Genomic DNA, 24,824 nt, shown 5'->3' on the forward strand with positions numbered 1-24,824 from the left:
ATATTTAATGGATTCAGGTTCAGTCCCCATTCAACCCAGCAACAAAGACAGACAGAACTTAAAATGGAAATATTAGAGGTCTTTTGACTATTTTTCAATTTCATGAGTTACAAGACTTTTGCAACTAAAAATGTATTTGAGAAATTCATAGATAAATTAAGTAGCCTGACACAACATATTTTTTTATTTGTTCAGTTGTTTGAGACCTCAGAAAGACTGAAACACTAGACACCAGCAACATGTATTTACATAGCTGGACTAGACAGAACAATTTTTGCTAGTTGATACAGCCAAGACATGTCATTTCAGCGATGGCCCCAGAGAGTTAGTGTGGTTTCTTGTTTATTGAGCCTTGGTCCATCTGCAGTGCATTAGTTGGATTCTTCTTCAGAGCATTCCTCCATCCAGATCGCTGTAGAGTTCATGAAATCTTAAAATTGGAAGAAAGAAATTCATCTGTACTTTCAAGGTCAGGTATGTTTAACATGGATTCTCTCATGTCATTATTTTTGTTTTCTGAGCAAAGGATGTCTCTCCACTTATGTGTGTATTAGACAAAACTTTATGCTACCATTGCCCAAATTCGAGAGTAGGACTACTATCTCTGACCACTATACACATCTGTTCATATGTTCATACAGTGTTTGCTCTTCATCTTTTTTTCAATGGCACTTATAAAGCTTCAGGAGAAGAAACAACCCAATGGTTATAGCTGATCTTTTAATAAAATACCATGAGGGTCCCCATGGCACAGCTCATATTGGAGAGTCTTTGTTGTTGCCTTAGTGGGTTTCAGCACTACAGTTTTTCCCTCAGTGACATCCCATGCTCATTTCTGTTTCAGGATAAGTACTTCAGGTCATTTTATGTGGCAGTTGGGTGTTTTACGTGGTGGCAGAAATCCACAGGCTCAAAGAGTTCCTTATGCGTACTTTAAATTGAATGTCATTCGGTAGGACAAACTAAGACTTTTAGACTGCTTTTCTAAAATAACAAAACTTACATAATCACACTGTCTGTCTTTCAGATTCCCCTTAACTTTTGAGCCCACTGGCCACTTGCAGTAAAATGTGGCAGAGCACAAGACAACGTTCAAGACATTAAGCTCCTACAACTTCATGAACATCAGCTGTAGAAAGCACTGGTGTCACCACAGAGGACCCACAAAGAAGAATACTTTTTTTCTGCTGGAGTGATTTTCCATTTTCCCAGGCAACAACAGGCCACCCTATATATACATACAGGCATGCACATACAGAAGCCACCAAAATGCATGGTACAGCCACTAAAATGCATGAACAATCTATTGCACATAGTTCCTTCTGTCCAGCCAAAGGTGCACAAAGACAGAAAAGAACATAGGAGACACTGTAGCCATTACAGTATGGTGTTTTGCAATTATTTTTTTTTAAGGAGACATACATATCATGCCTTAAGAATTATAGGAGAGATTGCACTAATTTTAACTTTGAAAAATAAAGGAAAAACACCTCCCTCTTATCTTAAATGTGTAATTTTTAATGTCCAGAGAACATTCTGTTCTGCAACAACCCATTTGTGGCACCTTATTCCTTCTGGTCTTCAGGTAAAAATGCTCAAGCAGTAAAATCTGTCTTCCCTTAATTTTTCTTGATGGTAATGACTGTTGCCACTATTCCTATACATCTCAAGTCCTAGAAATTTTCAGCATTTACTCAAAGTTTCAAGTCCTAACAGTATAGGGCTAATTATTTTGCAGGATACTGGTTTGTAAACACTTAAGTGACCTTAGGAGAGGACATAGGAGGTCATTTGCTGCCCTTTTTGTAGTAGTGACTGAAATCAAAGAAGTGACCACAAAATACAAAGCTTGTGTTGCAGTAGCCTTCCTGGATACGGATTTAACCGCGAATGTGTTGTTGAAGGAAGAAGTTACTTAGGATTTGAAAGCAAGGCAAGTGCAGCAAGTTTCTCAGGTTCACATATTTGAGTGAGTCCTCTCACTGGCAGACTGCTGCTCTGGTTCCCTCACTTAACCATTGAATTTGCTTCTTTACTTTAGCACTGTCATATCTCAAAGCGCATTCCCAGGGAATGTTTTTATTCCATTCTCCCCTTGACTGCAGCTCAGCTGTTGCTATAACATACACCGCAAGTATCATTTTATGAATTAACCAGAGGCAGGAGAGATGTCTGCTTACATTTTCCCAGAATTGAATTAATGCTTTTTTTTTAAAATAACAGTAAGAGCTCTGAGACACTGCACAGCAGTCTTGATCTATGCATGGTCCTTCCACTTCAAAACCCAGTGCTGTACACAAGACTTCTCCTACTCTTGCATGGCCAAGGAAGTGGACTGAGAGAAAAATCCCCTTCCCAGCCCCCAGATGGCAAAGGGTGGCTATGTACTTTTCTACATCACCAGGGGCGGGGGTGATTCCATTTGTCACTCCTCACATAGCTGTATAAGTCACTCTTTACTAGATGTTATTACAAAAAAAAATCCAAACAACAACAACAACAAAACCTGTACAAAAAAAATGCTTTCAAGCATAAAATAGTTTCAAGTATTTTTTTTCAATGTGTCTGAGAGGTTCTTCCCTACACACTCACACACACTGCTCCTTTCTGGTTTGGATTTGGTAGATCTGCTGTGGTTCAAACAAAAGCATCCATTCCCACAGATTTTCTGCTTTAAGCCCCTGCTGGACAGTAAGCTCAGGAGCATTTGATAATGACTTCTAATGCCATGACTCACTGAGCCCTGGATACAAGGTTGGTTTCAATTTCAGCAGCCTTACCGAGGTTATCTCAGGTGAGCAACCACCACCTGCCCAGGCACGTGGGAGCCCTGCAGGCAGCTTGCTCAGTGCCACTTTAAATTGCGGCACTCCAAACTCACTCTTTACTAAGCCATGCAGCATCTTATCTGCTCTGCTGGTAGTATGCATCCAGGTTTGCTGCCTAAACAGCCCTCATTTTCATATTCCTCAAAGGGCAGCCTAGACGCACTCCAACAGCCTGCTCAGAGCTATCTATTGCTCTACAGCACAGCAATTCCCCAAAAGGACCTGGGGTCCCACTAACACCCAGGATGGGAAGAGGCAGCACTCCCCTTTTGCCCTGCTGAGGACCCACGAACACTCACGCTCATCGGTCCCCCTGCCCTTGGCAAGCCTGAAGAGCGGGCTAAGCAGCCAGCATGCCCTTCTGTGGTTGGGGCAGCTTGCAGAAGCCTCCCCCAGTTGATGCACTTGACAGCTCTGCTGCAATGGTCCTCCTGGCCCAGAGGCTCTTGGTACACCCCGACCTGTTCCCCAGCTGGATTTTTCTCCCTCTCTGGCTCCTCCAGCAACCTTCTGGGAATATACTCCCTCAGGTGACTTCTGCCCCTCACCTCAGGGAATGTCCCCCAGTCAAAAGACCATTGCAGTGTAACACTAATATTGTCAAAGTCCAACAGCTGCATTGGCTCTACTGGGACACCACCACATTCAAACTTGTACCTGTTGAGGTCCTGCACTATACTCATCTGAAACTAATATTGGACAAAAGCTTTGCATCTTTTTGTTTGCTTTTTACAAGCCATGCTGACCATTAAAATTTCCACATGATCACTTTACTGAGCAATTTTAATCAAAGGAGTGCTTTCATTAACAAGGTTACTGAGTTGGTTTGTGTTGTGCTTAAATCACTCAAGTCTTATCTGTGAGCAATGTAACATGCTAAACTGTATTTCTTCTAGTGTCAGAGGTAAAGGCTATTATCCTGCTTCAAATAGTTATTTTTTCACTCTTTCCATGGTACTGATCATGGAAAGACCTCTCCAGTGTAGATTAATATTGTATAAGCTTCTCTGCACTGTATATATGGTTTGAATTACTCTTCTCTTAGAACACTAAGAGTGCAAGATACTGCTGATATCTTGGAGGGGCAAGGAAAGCCATCTTTTACAATAATCTACTCTTATTAAACTAAACACGTATTAAGATGTCCTTTTTAATGTATATGTCTCTTCCACTGTGTCTCTTGCTGCTCTGGAGTCCTTGGAGCCAGAGAAGCTGCATAACAGGGGCTGTTCCACAAGCACTTACCCACTAGCTACAATTAGTAGACTAATTATCTGTCTCTCACTGACATGGGATCCTACATCCTCAGTCCCCTTTAAAGACAGTCTTCTCTCAAGATCATCTTCACCTGTAAGACCTTGTCTGCACAACATCTTGCATGCTTGGTTGATCAAAGAGCATGTAGGATGGTCCAGCTGTAGCTACCCAACAGAGAAACCAGATCATAGCTCCTGCCTGCACATATTTAATCAAATCTTCAAGCACTGCATCTTGTACTTTCCCATTAGTTAAAATGCCTCATTTCATTAAGCACATGGTCAAGCCTCAGTCATTACCAGTGGCATGTGTTCAACTTAAACCATGTGTCTTTGATTGCTATATTTGGCCATTTCCAGCCTTCACATCCCCAGCGCGCAATACTGCAGGCATCTCGCATAGACCTCTTGGTTTTCTGACAGGCTACAAAATCTTGGCTGTTAGTTTGTTGTCTACCTGTTCACCAGTTGCACTCCTGACAGTCACGCACCATTACCTCATCCATATTGCTATAATAATTAGCTTTCCTGTTTACAGGCATGCATAGCATTGCTACAGCATGTACTTATCTCAAGCAAAATTCCAGGCAAGTAAAAATGGGTGTAATATATCCAAACCTAATGCCCAGGCAAGAACATAATCATTTGACCTCTGTATTGGATAATGCACTTCTATCAGTAAAGAATACATCACTGCCTTTACTTTGATGGTATCTGATATTTACAACATGATCCTAAGGAAGAACCTGAATTGATTTACTTATTTATTTATACAAATATATGGTTTCACATGAATTGAATTTTCCCTTTGTTTTCTTTAGTGTGTTCCTACAGCTTGTATCAGAATATAGAACTTGAAGGGACATCCTAAAGGGTCACTGTATCCTGTCCCTTCCTCTTGCACGCACAAGCATAATGATACTACCCCTTTCACGAAATATTATCCAGCTCTGTCTTAGGCACGTTTTTTTTGCCCCTGCTATTATCAGAAAGCCAGTCCAGAACCTCAGGCTTCTGATGCTTGGAAATCCAATTTGCATATTAAGTTTATTCATGGCTTTTTACTATCCATTTGTTCATGTGCTACTGTTGTCACTTCACTTAGATTTGTCCTTCTGACTGGGATGTTACCACTCTCAAGTATTTACAGACATCATGTTCCACGAAGTTATTTCATTTGGCAAGCCAAACCATGCTCTTTTAATATCCTCTACATGGACATTAGGCTCCCCTCATCATCCCTCTGTGACTGTCCCAGTCTGACTTTGTCTTTCAAGAGGAAAGACTGGAAGTTTACACAGTTGTCCAGATAAGGTCTTACAGGGTCTTGTTCCACAACCCAAGCTCCTTCCCTGTCTTTGTTGAAAAGCCATCACTGAAACTAGATTAACTCAGTTGCTTCTCTTCCCAGCTAACTTGACCTTTTTCCAAGTCACCATAGGGTGACTGAACCCTCTACATTTTCTGCATGAGATCCTGGCTTTACGGATGTCATTAGCAAAACCCTCCTGAACTTCCAGTAGGGAAATTATTTCACATTCTGAATCCTGATCGGTGGCTTCAGCTTCCTCCCGCCACCCAGACCATGACATACAAGGAACACAACTTCTGTAATCATGCACAAAATTCCAGCAAGCTCAGAACAAAAACATTCATTCACCCTTGCAGCCCATTCACCTCCCTCAGGTCTTACACCTTTGAAAGACTGTTCTTCACATCTATTCACTTTCAGCTGGGGGAACCCCCCCCCCCCAATATAAAACAGATGAAAGCTTCAGTCAAGAAATGCTAGTAGGTGTTTGAGCTTGTGCTTCTGCTCCACAGGAAAACACAGCTAAAGCTGATCCATTTGCTTCCAGATCACAGTTCCGTAAGACCTCCTTGGCAATTTAATTCCAGAAACAAGGCCATAGAAAACATAGGCCATAATTTTCCTCCTCTGGCAAACGTCATTAAATGCAGATTCTCATCCCCATGTGTCTTAAGAAATTCTTTCAGTTTTCACATGTCCTTAATGATACTTGAATAAAAACAGTAAGTTTGCTTTCAAGCAACCTCTCTGTGTGGGCTGCTAGACTGTGGCAAATTGGCCTTTTTAAAATCCCCAACACACAGAGTGGGTTTTATTACCAGTTAAACAAACTACTTGAGCTGTAACTGGACATCTAGCTTGGGAAAAATACCACCTTTGCCAGCACTGTGATAAGAAATAAATGTGAGCCCTCTGTAGAGCTTTCAGATTTGGGGAGCAGTTTCCTGAACTACTTACTAGAAATCCAGGACAGACTGGAAAAGATGTCAGGGACGTCTATGTTAGCCTTTTAGTTCAGATCAAGACTGCCCTTTTGAAGTGAACTTCCCAGTTGTACCCACTTACCATGTTTTGGTTCACATGGCAGAACAGTCCCAGAAAACACAAACTGGATGTCCTTCAAATGAAACTTATCTGGGAGAAGCTTTCCACGATCGCCCCTATGGCACTCCAGTCGCTGACAGACATGGACTCCACAGGACCAAACTAGACTAATCCAAACTAAATCCCCCTGAAATGTGTGTATTTTGGTTGTTGGGTCTTCAGTGCCAGCTGTTTTGCTCTACAGATCCACTCCTACGGGTCCACTGTACTTAGTGATGCAGGCGGACAGCCCAGGTCAACCCAGAAGTCATCCTTCTCAGGCACCTCCTTCTGCTGCTTAGTTTCATTGCTGTGAACTTTCAGAAGTTTCAGGGCTGGAATTCAGCTATGCCTCAAAACATCTGGATATTTCTTCAAACGCATCTGTGCCTCTTAAGGCAGCAAAAAGGGACTAAAATATTATATGTATTTTCTCACTTGCCAGAAATGTGGTGTTTCTGCTGGAGGGAACATAATGCAGATTCTTCTGCAGTTTGAGCAATTCTTCTTCCATGACTGGCTGGAAATCAGTGAGGAAAAGGAATAAACACAAAGCAATAACCCAGAAATAACTAACATCCCTCAATCAACTAAACTGAGCCTCTTTCGCTAGAATGAATCATAATACACAGTGAAGTTAGAGATGCATAAGCCTGTTCATATTCTGGCCCCAGCTGAAAAATACATGGCCATGAACTGCTAAAGATCAGCCTGAAGTCTTCAAATGCCGAGAAGACAGTGTCTATTTAAGTCAGCCAATTCACTTATGGACAACTCTGAGCATCCTTTTGGGTTGTGCTGTCACTTTTTGGACCGCAAGGCTCAGCGGGATAAATGTACAGTCTGGTGGGTGTAACACCATGGCAGGGACACTTTTATCAAAGATCGATGAGCAGCAGTTTCTGGGGTGAAGCAGTACAGCAGCTTAGTAGTGTACAGCAAAAGGCAACAGCTGGGAGGGAGCAAGCAGTACAGCCTGATAATCCTTAGACTTAGAAAGGCAGCATTATAAGGCACTTTTAATACTACCAATGTGCCAAATTCAAAGAAAAAGTAAGGGCTTATTCATTTAAGCAAGAGAATACAAATATAACCACAAATAAGCAGCTCACCACTATTTCATCCTGTCATGTCACACACACACACACACACAGAGAGTATGGCTACATGCACCTATCCCCTGCCAAGAAGAGTCTCCAAGGAGAGATTACCATGTGCTATCATCCTGAAATGCATTAATTTGATCAAGGGAAGTTATTAATAGTGGCCAACTTCTTTAGCAAATTTCAACCTCGTTTATTGCCAGTATGTTACCCACAAACATCCAGAAATCCTGAACTACTGATGGCTCTGTGAGTCTTGCTAACATTAGAGCTGCTGACAGGGCCGTGAGGGCATGAACAGCCCTTTGTGTCCTTGCCTGGCCTCTCCTGGGGACACCCCTACACCTGCCTATGGCCCAGGACCCCATTTTACCCCATGCCCCAGTGTGCAGCAGTACCAGTCGCCAGCTCCCCACAGCCCTCCCCTGCCTGGCCACAGGACCTGCTGATCCTGTCCCCTACCCGTGGGCTGATGTCCCAGCCTGGCCTCAGCCCACCACCATCCCCAGGGACGTGCCCGATGCCCAAGGCTGGAGCCCCCTGTGATGCCCCAGCCCTGTGAGCAGCAGCCCTGGCAGCATATTGGGACCACTGCTGCATCCAGCACTCATCACTCACAGTCAGGGACTCGCTCCAGATGGTTCATATGGGTGACTTCTGCTCCCTCTCAGGGTCCTCCGTGAATACAGCTGCTATAAATGCATTTGTTAACACATCTTTGCAAGATTACTTGCACAGCAGAGCCATGTGTCTCTTTGTGCAGCATGTGATAAACTTTCTTAAAATAGCTGTGCTAAAAATAAATGTGTGGATTTATTTACAAAACATTGAAAATGCAAACAAAAACATAACAAGTCAAATTCAAGGCACTGGGTCCAACCAAATATCATCCAGCTGAAAACAAGTATCCAAAGACTGAAAAAATAAAAATGTCTCTTTCACATCTTAGAAGCCACTGTGTAAGGACATGGCAGAGGGGAAAGCTTTCCACAAACAAAATTTGGATGTCAGCCTGAGAAACCTGTAGGAAACTGGATACTTCTGTTTTCCCTGTTCAGTCTGAGCTATCAGGGAACAGCCTAATTCTCCAAGAAGCACTGCCAAATGTTGAGAATTAGGTCCTTTTAAAATGTCATCCTAAATGCAACCCACATCATTCAGAAAGCACTCATCAATTCTGAAAATCCTGGCTTTTAATCTGTGAACAGTAACACATAGGGGATGCAAGCAAAATTACCCTCTGGATGGCAGAACCATTAATTCAGAGATTTTTTTTTTTATGGATGCCTAATCTTTTTTCAACTAGTAACATGAGTGGTGATGCGTAGTTCCAGGACTTGGTGAGACACAGGTAGGGTCACTGAGTAACACTACTAAAACGGTGGCTCAGTAAAGGTTGTCCATTTGTATTTATTTTGAATAAAAGGAAGGATGTCTGCCAGAATGCTGCACACAAGCTTTGCCATAAAGCAAAGCTTTCTACAAAGTCTGCAGTAGGATGCAGTACATATAGCTTAGGATCAAATTATCAGGTTCGGTAAGTGGTGAAACAGATGAACACACTAAAAGACTTTTTGGGAATCAAAGGCCAGCTAGCCTGTATTTAATTCCCTCTCAAAATTTATATTTAGCCAATGCTCTTCATAATTCTGCTGTCGTAATTAGTGTACGTAATCAGGAAAAAAAATTTATAGGTAGGTCTTTAAGAGAAGACATTTCTAAACTGCTGAGTATCAAAGCAATGATGTTTAGGTGAAAGAAAGAAGGGGGCTTTTCCCATGACACGTCTGTGACGTCAGCGCAGAGGCAGCCAAATGCCCATGGACAGCTAGGATCTGCTGGACATACCACCTTTGACGTGTCACTTGGCTTTCTCCTCCACCCCCAGCCCCCCCTCCTGCTTTTCGCAGGGAGTTCCTAGCAGTATCCCTGAAGGATATATCCATCAGCCCATTCTGAAGGCAAGAAAATAAGATGTCCCTTAAACTGCCAGCATCTGGCAGGATTACAGCAGCTGAAAAGGAGTCTTTAAACAGAAAGAGGAGAAACATTTCATGAAAGAGTTGTCTCCAAATTAATAATGTCTGCACTAAAAAGCATACCTGAAAGAGAGAAAGTTAGCTTAAACCAGAACTGTATCCTGAGGAAAGCATGCCAGTCTCTGCTTTAACAACCCCGTGCAGCTCCCGTGAAGCCATTCCCAACTGGATAAGGACCAGGCACAGGTGTCTGGAGAAAAATTTCTTTTCCCACATCCCTCCTCATCCCTGTCCAACCTCCAAGCCAACCCATGGGAGTAAAGAGAAACCTACACAGCACCCACCAGCCTGGCCCCCTCCTGCCCTGGGGATGTGGAGCAAACACGGTCACACCAGTGCCCTCTTTCCCTTGCCTTCCCTTTGGAAGTACCACTGCTCTTGTGCCCAGGAGCCGTAGCTCCCAAAGCACAGTACCAGCCAGCACTGTCCTTCCTACAGGGCCTGTCCTGCGGGCTCTGGGTGTTGGCAAGGCGTGCAAACTGGTGCTTGGGGAGAAGTACATCAGTCAAGCAAGAATTCTGTCCCTATGGCATTCACATTCATATCAAATTTTACAAATAATTCAGGGTTTACAGAAGGTGAAACCACTTACCCGAGGTAGGATACCACAGACTCTGTACCTAAGCTTTGGCTCAAGCAGTGGAAAGAAACAGTCTCTCAGGGATTACCAATCAGACTCACTCTGTGCTTGATTCATTATTTTGTAAACCCACTTTGAGGAGAGCTCTTAAAAATATATATATCAGTCTTTGTCGTAAGCCCCCGCGATGAACAGGAGAAGAGAGTGAGAGTATTTCCTCTTCCTATACAAAGTGTCATTAAAACTGAAATAAAATCTGCAAAGATTTAGTGTGCCAAACACAACATACTCTGTCCAAGGACAGAGTTGTATAAGAGTCTAAATTCACTGTGACGTTACCTTAGGCAGTAATTGTAACTAAGATACTTTACAGAGAGCCATACAATCATCCAGCTTATGTTCTCTGCATGCAAGGATGAATTACAGAAGTTACATGAACAGGGGTATACATGGAGGTATACACCTTCCTTGTTCATATTCTCCATAATCACTCATTCCCCTCTCATAACCAAGTCCATAAACTTAATAAACTGAAAAAAAGGACTGGTGCAGCATAATATAACTTTGCAGTCAACCAACAATGTACTGCTCTTTGGATTCATTTTCATCAGAAGTGGTGGTCATTCCACAATGAAACTAGATTAAGCAAAATATAAAATGTTATTGCTTCAGACTTGTCTTCACTGTTGTATTAACACCATTAATCCTGCCATTATTGCTACAGGAACTCCAACTCCTGCCCATGCACCGAGATCTCAAATTTCCATTTAAATTCTGCCTCGCAAATCCTTCAGACAGGTAGAGGAAAAGCAAGCTGATAAAACTTGCAGGACTAGAGGCACAGGCCATGGCTTCTGTAAAGACTAATTAATCAGCTGCTAATAGAAGCATTCTTCCTATTCCTTCAAAATGTAGCCCTTCTTTCTCCAGTCAGAGCACCTCAAGTACGGCAAGTGCAGGATCAGGTCCGGAGCACCGCAGTCAGATGAGCCCTGTTCTGCACCTCTCCAAACATAGGGACTGCAACCAAAGCTCACCTTGAATGAGATGAACAACCATCAGAAAGGTTAGCTGCTCCTTCTCCAATCTCTGGTAAATATATCTGACTAGAAGGCAGCTAACGAGTTTGTATGTTATTCCTTCTGATACAAGACAACATTTTTAAGCTAATAAGCAAGATTTAAAGACAAATCTTTAGGCTTACACCACCAAGGAAAGAAAAGTCAATATACTCAAATGCAGGGTTTAAATCTGCCGTATTAACTCAAGCCTTTAAATATTAATCCACCTATCTCAGTGTACGTTTTAGTAGTACAATAGTCTTCATCCCCAAATTGGTATTTATGAGTCAGTAGGTAACCAAGGGATACCATCCAAAGGCATCTGTTTCAAGGAGGTGAACGCATTGTTGGTTCCTAATCTTGATTACCAGTGATGTGCTTCTGCGAGAATATGCTCTCCTCTGGGTAGTTTCATCTGTTTCCCTAAAGGTAGGATAAACACTCTGTAGAAGATTAAAAGTGATACAGATGAATGCAGAGGTATTACAAGGGCAAAGAAAAGCTTTATGCAGGTATGATCTACCCATCCCACCCCCTCAGACAGCCAGGAAACAGGGGCAGAAGACAGCCTACATCTATAATAGCAAGTAATGTGAACCATGGGGGTAGACCTGTAGAGTGAAACACTTGGTGCTGAGGACCTAATTTCCAGACTGTACTGTGCTTAGGGGTTTTTTTCAGACTATTTCTAGTCTGGCCTCCTGGTCTGGATGCCCATTTGTGGCTGAAGTGCTGCACTCCAGCGTATCTTCCACCTTAATTTCCTCCTAAAACAACGCAGCTCATGGGCTCTGAGACCATTCCATGGTACAAAATGAAGCACAGTAAGTGTGGGCAACCAGGAGGTTCACTTCAAACCTGCACTCTGATCCAAACAAAAACATTAAGTGCACCCACAGCGTTTAATTGTTGCTACCAAAATGCAGCTTTAGTCCATGACACACAGTAAAACAGGGGAGAAATGGTAGATAGAGGAGAGTGAGGACAGAAAAGATGAATCCACTTAGAAGTCTGGCCAACTTGAAAATCTTTCTTGCCAAGAACTGAAGGACTAATCAAACAGGTAACAGTACCATGTATCTTTTCTTCCACTGAGCTGTCCAACATTTTTCTCTTGTCATTTATTACACTGACTATTGTTTGTGCTTTATATAGAAAAATCACACCTGATTTCAAGCATTTGAAGGCTGTCAGGGCACAGCTGGGAAGGAATAAGATTACTTTTGGTAATCACACTGGAGGAAAGGGACAGCTAATTCTCCATCAGAACGAGCTTTTAAAGTAAAAGATGACACTGGGACAAGAGCAAAAGGACACAAAATGGCAACGAGTAAACAGAGTCTGGAAAAACAAGAGATTTATAATCATCAGGGAATTGGAAATGTGGAACTAGTTTCCAGCAGAACCCAGGAGACAGATTTCCAGGTGAAATTCAATCATTTTCTAGAGGAAATTGCTAGACATTGCTGCCTACAATGCTCAACTACCACCAGAAAGTCCCTCCCAGTTCCAGAAGGACTGCATCAAATCCCAAAGTCAGTAAAGGCCATGAGGGACCATTCACCCCCATGCAGAAAAACACAAACTTTCTGCTTTCACAGCAGAAGGGTGGTGGGTTTGCATCCTGTGTGGATTAGCATTAAGGACACTCAAAGCAGCAGCATTATACAGAAGTAGGGCTCCACATCTCAAAAGTCATTGCCTGCACCCTTCTTTGGCATATAGATAGATGATCATGGGCTCAACTCTAATTTTGCATATACATCTCTTAACTCACAGTTTATTGCTCCGGCTTGCCAAGCAGCAGAGATTATTGTCTGGGTATGATGCTATTATCCTGTGAACACGCAAATGCCTTTCCTTATAAACTGTAAACTACCATATATCTGTTAAGTTTTAGACCAGCCTCCTGGTAATGTGGGTACGTAATAGGTCAGTGATCTGCAGTATCTCACAGTGTGTTCAAGCAATACTGCCTGAAGTTTAATTCATCTCCAGTGTCCCACTTGTTTTCAAATGCCCGGATTCTCAGGTTTTAACTATATGGAAAGCTACTAACTATTATATATATATTTATAAAAAACCAACCTTTTGTTAATGATTTGTTGCAGTGTTGCTTTGGAAATGGAAAGAGATGTGCCCTTCTGCTTGGAATTAAGGAGATGCACTGGACTGTTGTTATGGAAATCTTTTGCACTTCTTTCAAATGCCAATTATATGAAAACAAAAAGCAAGCAGAAAAAGTAGAAAATTATTTTCTGCATTGTACTATTTCAAAGGGATATATTGACAGTCCCTGTGAAATAACAGACAAAAAAGAGCAAACCAGGAATATCTAATTGCTAGTTTTGGTCTGTAGTATATGTCAAAAAGGAATGAAAATACAAAAGGCATCAGCTAAACCATCATGAGCTTCTAGTCTTGCTATCTTCCTTTTCAAAACTGCTCCTCTATTATCTGGGTTTATTTCAGCTATTGCATACACACACACACAATGGCACACAGAGTCCAGATTTCTGTGCTTTGGTCAAGAAAAAAACTGTAAAAAATATATGAATATTACTCATATTTTGTTTTATAGAAAAACAATTTTTTTCCCTAACAACGAGGGGGCTTGTACTATTTTTCAAGTGCACACTAGGACAGGCTTTGAAGAAGAAGGTCATTTCAAAACAACGTATTGCAATGCTTTGATTTAAAAAGATCCACAATTCTTCTGCTTTCAGTTTTCTTTTTGCTTATGGCTAAAACTATTCATTGACTTCTGCACAAATTCTTTCAGCCAGCTGGAAAGTACATTGCTTTTAAAATGAAAAGGCTATTTGTCCCCAAATTTTCAGCAAACTCAATACAGTTACATCCAGTGCTAACACACTAATACAACAGATCTTGCCACCACTTTGGGAGCACATCTTGCACCCATGGCAACCAAGCAACTAAGTAATTAGCTATGGTGATGACTGTATTTTAGTCCCTCTCTTCTCTATTTTAGGGAAAAAGGAGATTTTGAGGTCAAAACCTGGCAGGTGGCTTCAGAGTCAGATCAGAACATTAAGTAATTAAAGAAATCATTACCATTGTGGTTACGAACACATTAATTACAGTTATCAACATGCTGTTTGTAACCATTTGTGTTATTATTCCACTGTATGGTGATGTTTGTCTCAGTTTTGGCTTTCAGTACTTTCTTTTTCTGCATCTCCTTCTTCCAAAAGAATTAAAACCAAACTAGTGCACATCATTTCCTATGTATGCTCACACTTTAATCTTCTTTCAATACAGTTTGCTTTTAACTACCTTTCCTCCCCACTTCCATAACTGCTTATCATTTATCATTTGAAAAAACACTTATGCTTTTAAGAAGCCATAGCGTTTACTGGCATCATTATCAGCACAGCTTTTTGGCTAGCATTAAAATTCATATTTACAGCCCAACATTTGTTTTACTTCCTGCAGTAGCGGAAATACCATATGCAAGGGAACTCCCTGGGGAGAGAAAAGGATGTGTGTGTGTCTGTGTCTGTGTGTGAGCATAAAATGAACCATGAACATGGGTGAGGACAGACAAACTTCTCACAGCCTCTGGTTACAGGGACATCCATACCTCTCTGCCCCCTTTGGCTGACAATGTGTCTCTTTCTATAGACTACCTATTCTTGCTCCTGACCCATACACAGCTGGGCCCATATATTTGTGGCACACAGCTCACCATGTGAGGGTGACTCTTTGCTAGTAGCTTCATGCACTGGGAGATCTCAAAATACCTTCCAAGGGAGAAGATGTTGGACTGGCAAAGACGGGGAAGGTGCCTGCAGTCTTATGCCAGCTCAGGTGCTGGGGCTGAGCCCTGGTTCTCCTGGTGCCAAGTCCTGTGCCCCATGTGCTGGGCCACATTACAGAGTGTTGCCTTCAGGCCATGGAGAGGAGACTCTTCAAACCTGAGGTCCACTTTTCCTCTGACAGCAGCATGAAAGCACGGGTGCTCCCCACAGCGGTCTCGGAACGAACTCTGGTGTTTGTTGTTAAATGCTACAATATGCACTTCCCTTCCTCCTCGCTCACACATATGCAGTTGCATAATACCAGCCCATATCTGCAACATAATTATTCTTCGGATAAACTAGAAAACCCTATTTTTTCCAGATAGGCTATGCAATGCGAATGCCATAAGCACACTAAAAGGTCAAAGGCATCAATACAATCTACGGATCATTTTAATGTCAAATCAGTCTTGTAATGCTTAAATAATGAAGCCTCACTTTCAATAGTGACATCGTAGCAGATTTGTAAAGACCCTCCTGTGCTTTAAGCCTCACATATGTTCCTATCAGGCATCTCTGAAATAAGAAGGCACATAAGTCTCATTAAAAATAATTGGAGTTGAGCATACAGCTAATTTGGAAAAAACTTGCAAGTACCTACCTGTATCTTTAAGCACCTAAGTACCTTTAAAATCTGGACTGAAGTGAACACAAGTCATTCACATTTTCTGCCAAGCACCATTTTTATTTTTAATTAAAGTGATGCTATTTCTGTTGATCCCACCAGTCCTTTCAGTGACCAAATGCCAGGAACAGCAAGTTCTAAATTAGCGCTGTGAAGGTGGGATGGAGCAGCACCAAAAACTTGCCTAATGAAAGCTTGCCCAGCCCAATACCCTCGGGGCATGCTGTAATCAGCAAAGGCGGCCGACAGAGATCAGACCTTTCCCTCTGCCTCATTATCCTGCCTGAAGCAGCCCTGCAATATTCTGGGGTGTCATCTGAACCCAAACCCACAGCCTTATAACCTGCCGGTGGTCTACTTCTAATGTCTGAAGCAGGGCAGACTGCCTGGACTCCACTGATAATCTTATTAATTGTGCCTATGTATCTAATTATCAGCACTGGCACATACCTTCACATTTTTTGATCAAATTACAGAAGGATGATTTGAGAAAGGTAGTTTACTTCTAATTTGCCTATGCTCAATTACACCAGCATATAGCCTTGACAAAGGAAGAGGAAAATCTTTTTCGGGGAGCAGATTTGCATTTAATTTAATGAACAAAAAATACCTTGCTGCAATAAGGTTTCAGTAGGGTTGCCTGTAACAGCTGAGTGTTGGTAACACATCTTGTCCCCAGGGCTATACTAATTTCTAGTGGCCCATCTTTCTAGGTTGACCCAGCAGCACGCAAATAGTGCACAATGCTCATATTACCTCATTTTAAAAGACCCTGAGTATAAATTCTTTAAGAGAAAGAAATACTAATAGTTTTTTTGATACTAATAGGTTAATCACATTGTTTAGGAAGGAAAGAGAAGAAACTTTTAATCTTTAAGAAGGAGCCAAGAGCTCAGCTTGCAGATGTCTGCTGCCCGTGGCAGCTACTGCTCTGAGAGCATGCTGTACTGCTTCTGCACAACAGCTCCGGCTATGCCATACTGTGGCAGTGTAATTTTTTTAGGCAGTTGGTATTGGAAAACATCAACTTACCTTCCTGACGTGTTGCCAAAAAGTCATCACTCTCCTCCCCATCCCTGAAATCAAGAGAACACTAGCATTTTTCCTAAGCAAAGACTTCAGCACCAAACAATTCCATGTGGCTCAAAAACTTGGCAAATGCAAGAACACCTCACACAGATGGCCACAATATTCCTACTTCAGAACTGTTACCAACAATATGCTGCTGTGGTGGTTAGAAGCACATATCCAGGTGAAAGCTTAGCCTTCTCACTGCACAACTGTTGTGGATAGTCTAGCTGGGAAAGGATCAGCCCAGTGAGTTGTGCCTAGGAAGCATTAAGTATCTCCAATATTTGCACAGCTCCACTAGCTATCAAACAGCTTTGAGGCTGGACTCCTAAAAAATTATTTATCTCAGCTGTTGGAAGTGTATTAATAAGTAGGTTCAGATTTGTTCTCTGAACTTCCCAATCAATTTAATCTTCTTGCAGTGAGATAAATTTAAAACTAACCTGGTATCTATCCCTTCATCCTAGTTTTCTTACCTTTGCTGCAAATATCCTTCCCTGATTAGATAATGAATTCTGCAGGCTCAACTTCCTGTAATCAGTAAAGCATATGCCACAGTGTAAGCTGCAATGCAAAACAAAGCATGAATTCACCATATTCAGAAAAACAAATACATAAAATGAACATATGTTTCCTTTCAGAGACTTAGTAGCTTACTTGACTACCTCTGCATTTACCTTGGCTTTTAAAAACCATCCATCCAAGACATTCCGGTGCACATAGCTCACAGCCTTCAGCAAATCCAAATTCACACCTCTTGGAGAGCTGTATAAACTCTCTCCCTTTCACAAGTGGGACACCACATACAGACAGATTAAGTATTCTTGTGCTGCACAATAGAAATGTGCAGTGTATCAGGGAACCAAATGAAAACCGTCATTGTGCCATGCAACTACTCGTTACACTATGGCACATCTGCACCTCTGCTTGTACAGATCTCCTGGTTGTACAGATCTATGCTTAAAAACTCTTAGTCTCTTCTTTTACTCCACTGGCCTCGAGACTTCCCCTCTTCCACTGCTAACACACCTGCTTTACACCAGTGCCATGTATGTCTGCAGCTCTCCTGCCAGAAGTACATTATTCCCAAAGCAACTTCTATAATAGTTTAGCTTGAAATTTGTGGCTTTGAGAGTGAAAGAAGGGCTTGTGTGCCCAAAAGTCCTTTCCACTTTTTTTTCTCTTCATCTGTTCATACAAACCTTTCTTAGGGCCTTCATGACTGCAATGCAGCCACTAATCATTACAGTGTCTTCTACTGGGAGAAAAAGTTTGATCTGAAACCAAACATTGAGATCCCAAAAGTGAACTGCAGAAAGAAAACTAAGTCTAGAGTTGAACTTGGCATTTGTTCCTTCACCTCTGAGGTGGCCTGGACCCAAACCTCCAGCATGAAAGCACATGGAGAGAGCACCATGTAGCTGCCAGAGACATGAGGGGTGAATAAGCACTCTTTCCATGTCAGTTCCGTATTTTAAATCCATCCCTGTTTTCCTGTCTCATAGCCCTGCATCACCATGTGAAAGTCTGATGATTTGACTGAACTACTTATTTTTGTGTCTTCACAGCCAAGGAAGGCCTTTGTGTGTCAGGATGACGTTATCTCGAGAGTTTCGTAAAGCAGCCTATCAGATTTACTGTTTTCATCTCTTATGTATTGTTGTTTTAACATTTTCTCAGCCTCAATCAATCTTTCTACTTTCTTGCAGATATCCCAGTCAGGAAATCCAATCCTCACACTGTATTAAACTAGCACTTTAACTTATCAGTAATACCTTAAAATGGTTTTTATTGTACAGTAAGAAAACTTCTGGAAAAAAAAGAAAATCTTAACCCAGTGGATTTCTCATCTCTAATAGTCTGTGTTTGAAAGTACAAGCTTTGCTGAACTGTATTAATCCCCCAAAACAGTGGTAATAATTGAATACTAATACCTCCATTTAGGTAAGGAAAGGGCAAGGCTAAGAGCACTGACCTGCAGGGATTTTTGTGATGCTGTTGCTGATGAGTTTATACAAACTCCTATTTTGATTGCACTGATGAAGGTAGTGGTGCAAGTTCAAGAGAAACTTGAACTGAAAGTCATGAACATTCCTTTGTTCTATCACTCTTTGATGTAATGCTTATTTTTCCACTACTAAGGTAGTCTCACTTGTTTCTCTTTTCATTTCAGCTAGGGCAGATCTAGCCTAACAAGGCTTCACTTGAGGACTGCGGGAACCAAATAGGGTCACATTTCCATTTCCAGGAGATGCTGGCTCCTGAGCAGAACAAACATTCATCCTGCTTAATTCTAGGCTGATAAGAAATGAAACCTCTAGACTAAGAAAACCAGTCATTCAGCTGGTTTTGAGCAAAGAGAAAGGAAGTTTTATAGACATTTTTCCCTGTCTTCTAGGATGCAGTGGATCACCCTTGAAATAGCCTTTCTCTGCCAAGCCAGGGGAGAGAGTCTAGATGACAATGCAAACTGGACATCCAGCTTTTAAATGCTGAACTGAAGAAGATTAGTCTGTTCCTTGGATTCACAGCAACTCGTTCCTGCCAGGACAGCTAAAGAAATGAATAGCTACTGGGCATATCTCTCCACTGCAGTGCTGGGAAAAACAGGAGTGAAACTACCTACTAGAAGAAAGGCCACTTGACAGCTTGGCTGCTGCCTTGTTTTGTATTTATTCTGAGACAATATTGATAAAGGGAGAGAAAAGAAAAATACTGTGGCCTGCTAAGCCAGAGAACGAGCAGATATTTCACTGTTGTCAAAAGGAGAGCATGAAATAAAGAGAGTGAGCTGCAACAAAGAGAGGAATCTGATGACAGACAAGCAGCGTTCATGAAAAAATACACATTTTAAAAACTTCAAATCTAAATATTAAATATGTGCACATTTCTGTTAATCTTTTCTTTCACCGACAAGGATGCAGCTGCTCCACTGAAGCAAATCATCTGCCAAAGGAAACAGGCTATGGAAACCCTCTCCCAAAAGGCAGGTTTAAAATCAGAAAAGAAGAGCTGATGTCTAGCTGAAGTCCCTGATTAAGGGTCTGCTTCCCTAGTCTGAAGCGGCCATGGAGACCCAAGCACTAAGCCCAAACACTACAGGTGCCCACAAAGGCTGTCACCATCCCTTAATTGCTCTGACAGCATGACTCCTTTCCCCCCATGCATACAGCAAGAACAACCGCCACCAGAGAAGAGCTCCACCAAAAAAATACTGGGTTGACTGGATCGCTTACCTCCTCCTGTGATTTTAACCTCACATTTTTGCAAATTGAGCAGAATCCTCTTGACTTCAGCATGGACCAGATGAACCCCATTCGAGAAAACAGTATCCGAGTGTTAAACATCTGCCTTTCCCAAGTTAGCTTGATAAAATATAAAAGAGCGTAGGGACCATTTATTCAAGTAAAGAGTGTTTCTTTGGTTACAGATGTGCAGCTGCCTCAAGACTACCTAGAAATTAACTGTTCAGAATTTGGATGACATTGATTAGCCCTCCAGAAAGGAAATGTGTAATGTACCACCATGACCATGAATGGGAGACTTCAAGAAACAGCAATTTACACAGGGCTACAGCTGCAAACATAAAAGCATGAGCGGAGGTACAACACATGCATTATCCTACAACAAACAAATATTCGGGGTTTATATTTTAAGCCTTTGAACTTGGTGAAGACACACAAGCAGCACAGAGAGACATCAAACACCTTAGCTCAAATTGTTGCAGCTACTTAAATTGGTTTCAAGCGTCTGTTCAATTTGTTCTGAAATTACCTAACAATACACTGAATACTTAAAAATGACAGCTGAAGATGGGTCATCTCCTTCTCCTGATGTACATGGAGCAGTGAGCTGTTTTTAAAAGCTCCTGTGGACTTTGAGAAAATCCTTGTGGCAGGCAGAGACAGGGAAGAGAAGGACAGGAGTTCCCAGGGACCATGACTCAGGTGGGCCACGGACAGGCTTGTTCCACAGTTTTGTTTCCCTTTGGATGTTCAATGTTTGTAAGCTTTTTGTCAGGTGGACATTTCAGTGGAATTATCTTTATGCCATAATAAACAAGGCAAGGATGGGGAGCACCAACCCTACATACATTTGGGAGCCAGAACTCTGCCCACTGTGATTTAGGCAAGACAAAATCAGTAGTATTACTAAACTCTATTTTTCAAGACTCATCATGGGGTTTTTTGACATAAAACTTCACAGAGGTCTGGAAAGTGGGAACATTTGGAAATGGTAAAACCTAGAAAAGGAGTGCAGTTGTTAATTTCTGGTTCAGGTAATGATTCCAGGTCCTGGTCTCATTTTCAGACTTCGAATTTTATCATGATTTTTAAAATTGGCATTTTACTTCATCTGTAATTGTGATTTTCATGTAATAACCTGCACCCAGCTGCTAGAACTTTAAAAATAACACAACAAAATACTACACCCAATACCACAAGACTAAAGGTTTTAAAAAGGAGACCCAAGTCAGTTTGCCATAGGGTACATTGGTTGTGTTCCTGACGCAGCACTGTACACAGCACTGCTGCTGTATCAAGAGACCCCTCTGCCCTTCAGTCCCCAATCCTGGCCAAGATGAGAAGTTTCTTGGTAAGAATGTGCCAGATGAAATTTCCTCTTCAAAAGACATGTCTCTGCTGGACATAAGCAGCTTTTTCATGACTGATCCACTGGGAAAATCTGTTTCATTAAGTTCCTGTGGTAAACTCTGTTATCTAGTCCAGGAAGGACATTAAGATTGCATTATAATGAGCTGTCACGAAATCCTTTTTCCTGAACTCAGAAACTCCTGGCAGCTCTAGATCTTAAATCCAGTTTTACAAAAGAGTTTCAGAACATCTATGAGTTAGACTGTTCAAAACACAAAATCCCCTCCTCCTGCATTTCAAATAAATTTAATGTAAAAATTAATGAAATGTGGCACCTTTATCTTGTTCATATAGAAGCTAAGTCAAGGAAGGTATTTAAATCAGCATGATTACAAGTCAGTTTAGGACTGATCCTTCCCGTTATATTATTGCACCTATGCAAACTGTTGGACTTCAGCAGAGTTAAATTAGTCTGTGATTGATAACGCAAATTCCTTTCCAGAAGCTCCTAATATAAACAGTCTGGTGTCTGCCTTCCTATTCTCTACAGGCCCGGGTCACTCCTTATCAGGGACTGCTACCCTGAACTGCTTTACTGCAAGGATTCAAGGTTCACAGCGGTAACGCTGAGCACAGGCAGATATTCAAAGCAGGTAAAATCCACCTGGGAGCTGAGCATTCAACTCGTTAGTTCTTTTGCTCCCTCAAACATTCAGAGCTGCATTTCCTTCTTTTCAGAGTTCAAGGCAGAAGTTAATTTAGTAAGAAATCAAGGCATTACATTACCTACTTGCTACAAGCTACAGTGGTCCCAGGCTGCTCTGACTTGCACCAGGGGCAAGTGCCACTGGCCACCCCTGGCAGCAGGGAGCTTGTCAAAGGTGCCGAGAGCCACTTCTGCATCGCTGACCGTCACATGCAACACATGCATGCTGGTGTGTCTCCGTCACACTTGCCAGGTGATCCTCCAGTGATTATTGCTCGCTCAGAAGCTGAAGTTTCTCGTACCACGTTTTCAGTCGAAGGTGATCCCAGAGGAGGGGGGCTCATTCCTGCAATGTATTTCCCTGTGAGGTAGCAAAGGCTGTTTGCACTTTCACACCATCTGGAAAAGGCTTCTGGAGACTGAGCATGACCTTGTATGTTAATGATGGTTTGTAAGAACACTGAGCTGTGAAGTGTGAAAAGTAAACACACACATGCATGCAAAACCATGGCTGCACTTCGGGCTTCAAAAACATGGAGAGCGTTTAACAATTTATAGAGGAAACTTCAAAGATTAAACTGCATTTCTTTAAAGAATTACCAGAAGAAGGAAATAACAGATAATAAGTAGTAAAATGTTCCTAACTGTCCAAATCGTCTCCAGCACCCTCTCTTTGCATGACATTGTACAACCTGGTATTTGCAAGCACTTCCAAAAACCTGGAGACACAGCCTTTGGGGCAGCAAACCTGGAAATACTAACAAACACTGTTTACCTCCTGCCTTCCCCCTAGTTCATTCTGCTCAATTTTCTGATTACCAAACCCACATTTGGGGTTTGATGCATTTCGCATGCACAGAAAGTCGCTGGAGCTGAAAGCACGTTCACTTAATTAAATCTGCCTGACAGATGTGATGCAGTGAGATAATGAATACGCAGTTGACAGATGTCTACGCTATGTACATACACATATTAGGAACCAAGGACACAGATTTCCTGCTATAGAAAACAGAGAAAGCGCTGCTCATTGGAGTTGAGCTCAGAGTTGTTGCACATCTGTTTTATTTAAGATAATGACATAGTCTGAGGGAGAATTTGGGGGAAGTTCCAGACCACCGGCTGAATGAATTAATGCCATCAGATACTTACCACTGCTGGAAAGGGCCTTTGCTTCCTGCTTGGGCCAGGCAGCCCTCCTGTCTCCCTTGCAGTGGTTCAGGGGCTCACTGCACCCCTCCAAGCCAGGGCTCGGCAGGCAGCAGAGCCAGGGCAGGGTTTCCCTGCTGCCAAAAGCGGCGAACGATGCTGCATCCCCTTTACCGCGCTCCAGCTCATCACCTCCTGTGCCTGCCCAGACAGACCCACTTCCTCCCCAGCCTCGGCTCTGCCACTTCTCAGGCCCTTCCAGGAGCAAATTCAGCTCTTTACAACAGTATGCTTTACAAGGGCACGGCACATGGAATATGCCAGTCTGGCTGCAAACAGCAGCGATCATTTTATCACTCTGATTCTGTGCCAGTGAGCACTGATGGGGTGTTCTGTGATGAACACCAGAGCCAACAGAACAGCACAAAGAGGGACTGACAGGGGATGTCACTATAGGTGATGGTGGCAATGGGAATTTGACTGGCAAGTGTTGCAAACCCAGCATTCCAGTCCCATATATCATTGCACAAACTGGAATAGCCATAGAACAGTCATAGGAACCAGGCTCAGGCAAGGACTGCAGATGAAAGAAGTATTTTAAACATCACCAACAACACAGTAGGGCCCCCGCTAATTTCATACAAATTTAAAAGCTTAGATGAAAACTACCAAAGGGAGTATGATTATCACAGTACCTGGTAATGACTTCCCCACCTGATTTCTAAACAGTGGTGTTTTGATTCTTGCTGTGCAAAAATTGTATCCACAGACTGGCAGTCCATACATCTTTTGGCTGTGTGCCAGTCCAGAATCTCCTCTCGGACTCTCCGCAGGACTCAGAGCCTAGGCCAGTTTATTGTGCCAATGTCAAAGGCATGAGAAAGTTGGGAGCTTCTCCTGAAGTGCTAGTTTTCAACTGAAATTAGAAACTAATAAGAAATTCAAAGTGAAAAAAAACCCCAAACTTAGGTCTCCATCTGCAGCAAAGCTGAAGATTATGTGAACAGAGGCTGTGATGGGCTGGTCTCTTTCCCATACACTTCACAAAGTGGATCTGAGTTGATGCCACCCATGTCTCAGCACTCCCAAGTGCCCACAGCGTCCATCAGCTTCACAAGGATCAGAGGCACGTTTCCTTTTTACCCCAGATCAGATGCTTGCCATGTGCCTGGCAGAAGCCACACAGAAAGCACGGGAGATTCTGGGGCCATTTGCCATGTGGTTTGAAGTCCCTGGCAGTGAAGGCAGTGAGGTGTAATGCAGTCATGGAACACCAAAACTGGGACTTGAGGGGCTTCTTGTGAGTGATATAACCAACTCCACTACATGCAGGGAGGTAGCTGTGTGTTTCTCAAATAATAAAAACCAGGCACATAATTCTGTAAGGGGATACAAATCCCCCCAAAACAAACAAATAAACAAAAGAGCAAAAGCAAAAGAAGTACACAATCTCCTTTTTTTTAGATGGGAAACTGCAGCAGAAAGGTATTAAGACCTGTATCAGGCCTTTTTGCGCTACTAAATCCATATCTCAGCCTCCTGCACAATGCAACCCTTCCTCACACCTGTCTGTTTTGGAAGCTGTGAATCCCAAGGAA

At 42.3% G+C, this 24,824-nt stretch overlaps 1 long non-coding RNA gene across 1 annotated transcript; it reads right to left on the minus strand.

Moving 5' to 3' along the window:
• Window positions 1-10,529: 10,529 nt before the first annotated feature.
• Window positions 10,530-17,816, minus strand: LOC142044482 (uncharacterized). Its single transcript, XR_012654345.1, has 3 exons — window positions 17,256-17,816; window positions 16,741-16,784; window positions 10,530-11,685 (listed from the first exon to the last, which is right to left on the minus strand). It is a non-coding gene; the product is annotated as an uncharacterized LOC142044482 (long non-coding RNA).
• Between the last annotated feature and the right edge of the window lie 7,008 nt (window positions 17,817-24,824).

Source organism: Buteo buteo, chromosome 2 (assembly GCF_964188355.1).
Source record: "Buteo buteo chromosome 2, bButBut1.hap1.1, whole genome shotgun sequence".
NCBI classification, from domain to species: Eukaryota; Metazoa; Chordata; class Aves; order Accipitriformes; family Accipitridae; genus Buteo; species Buteo buteo.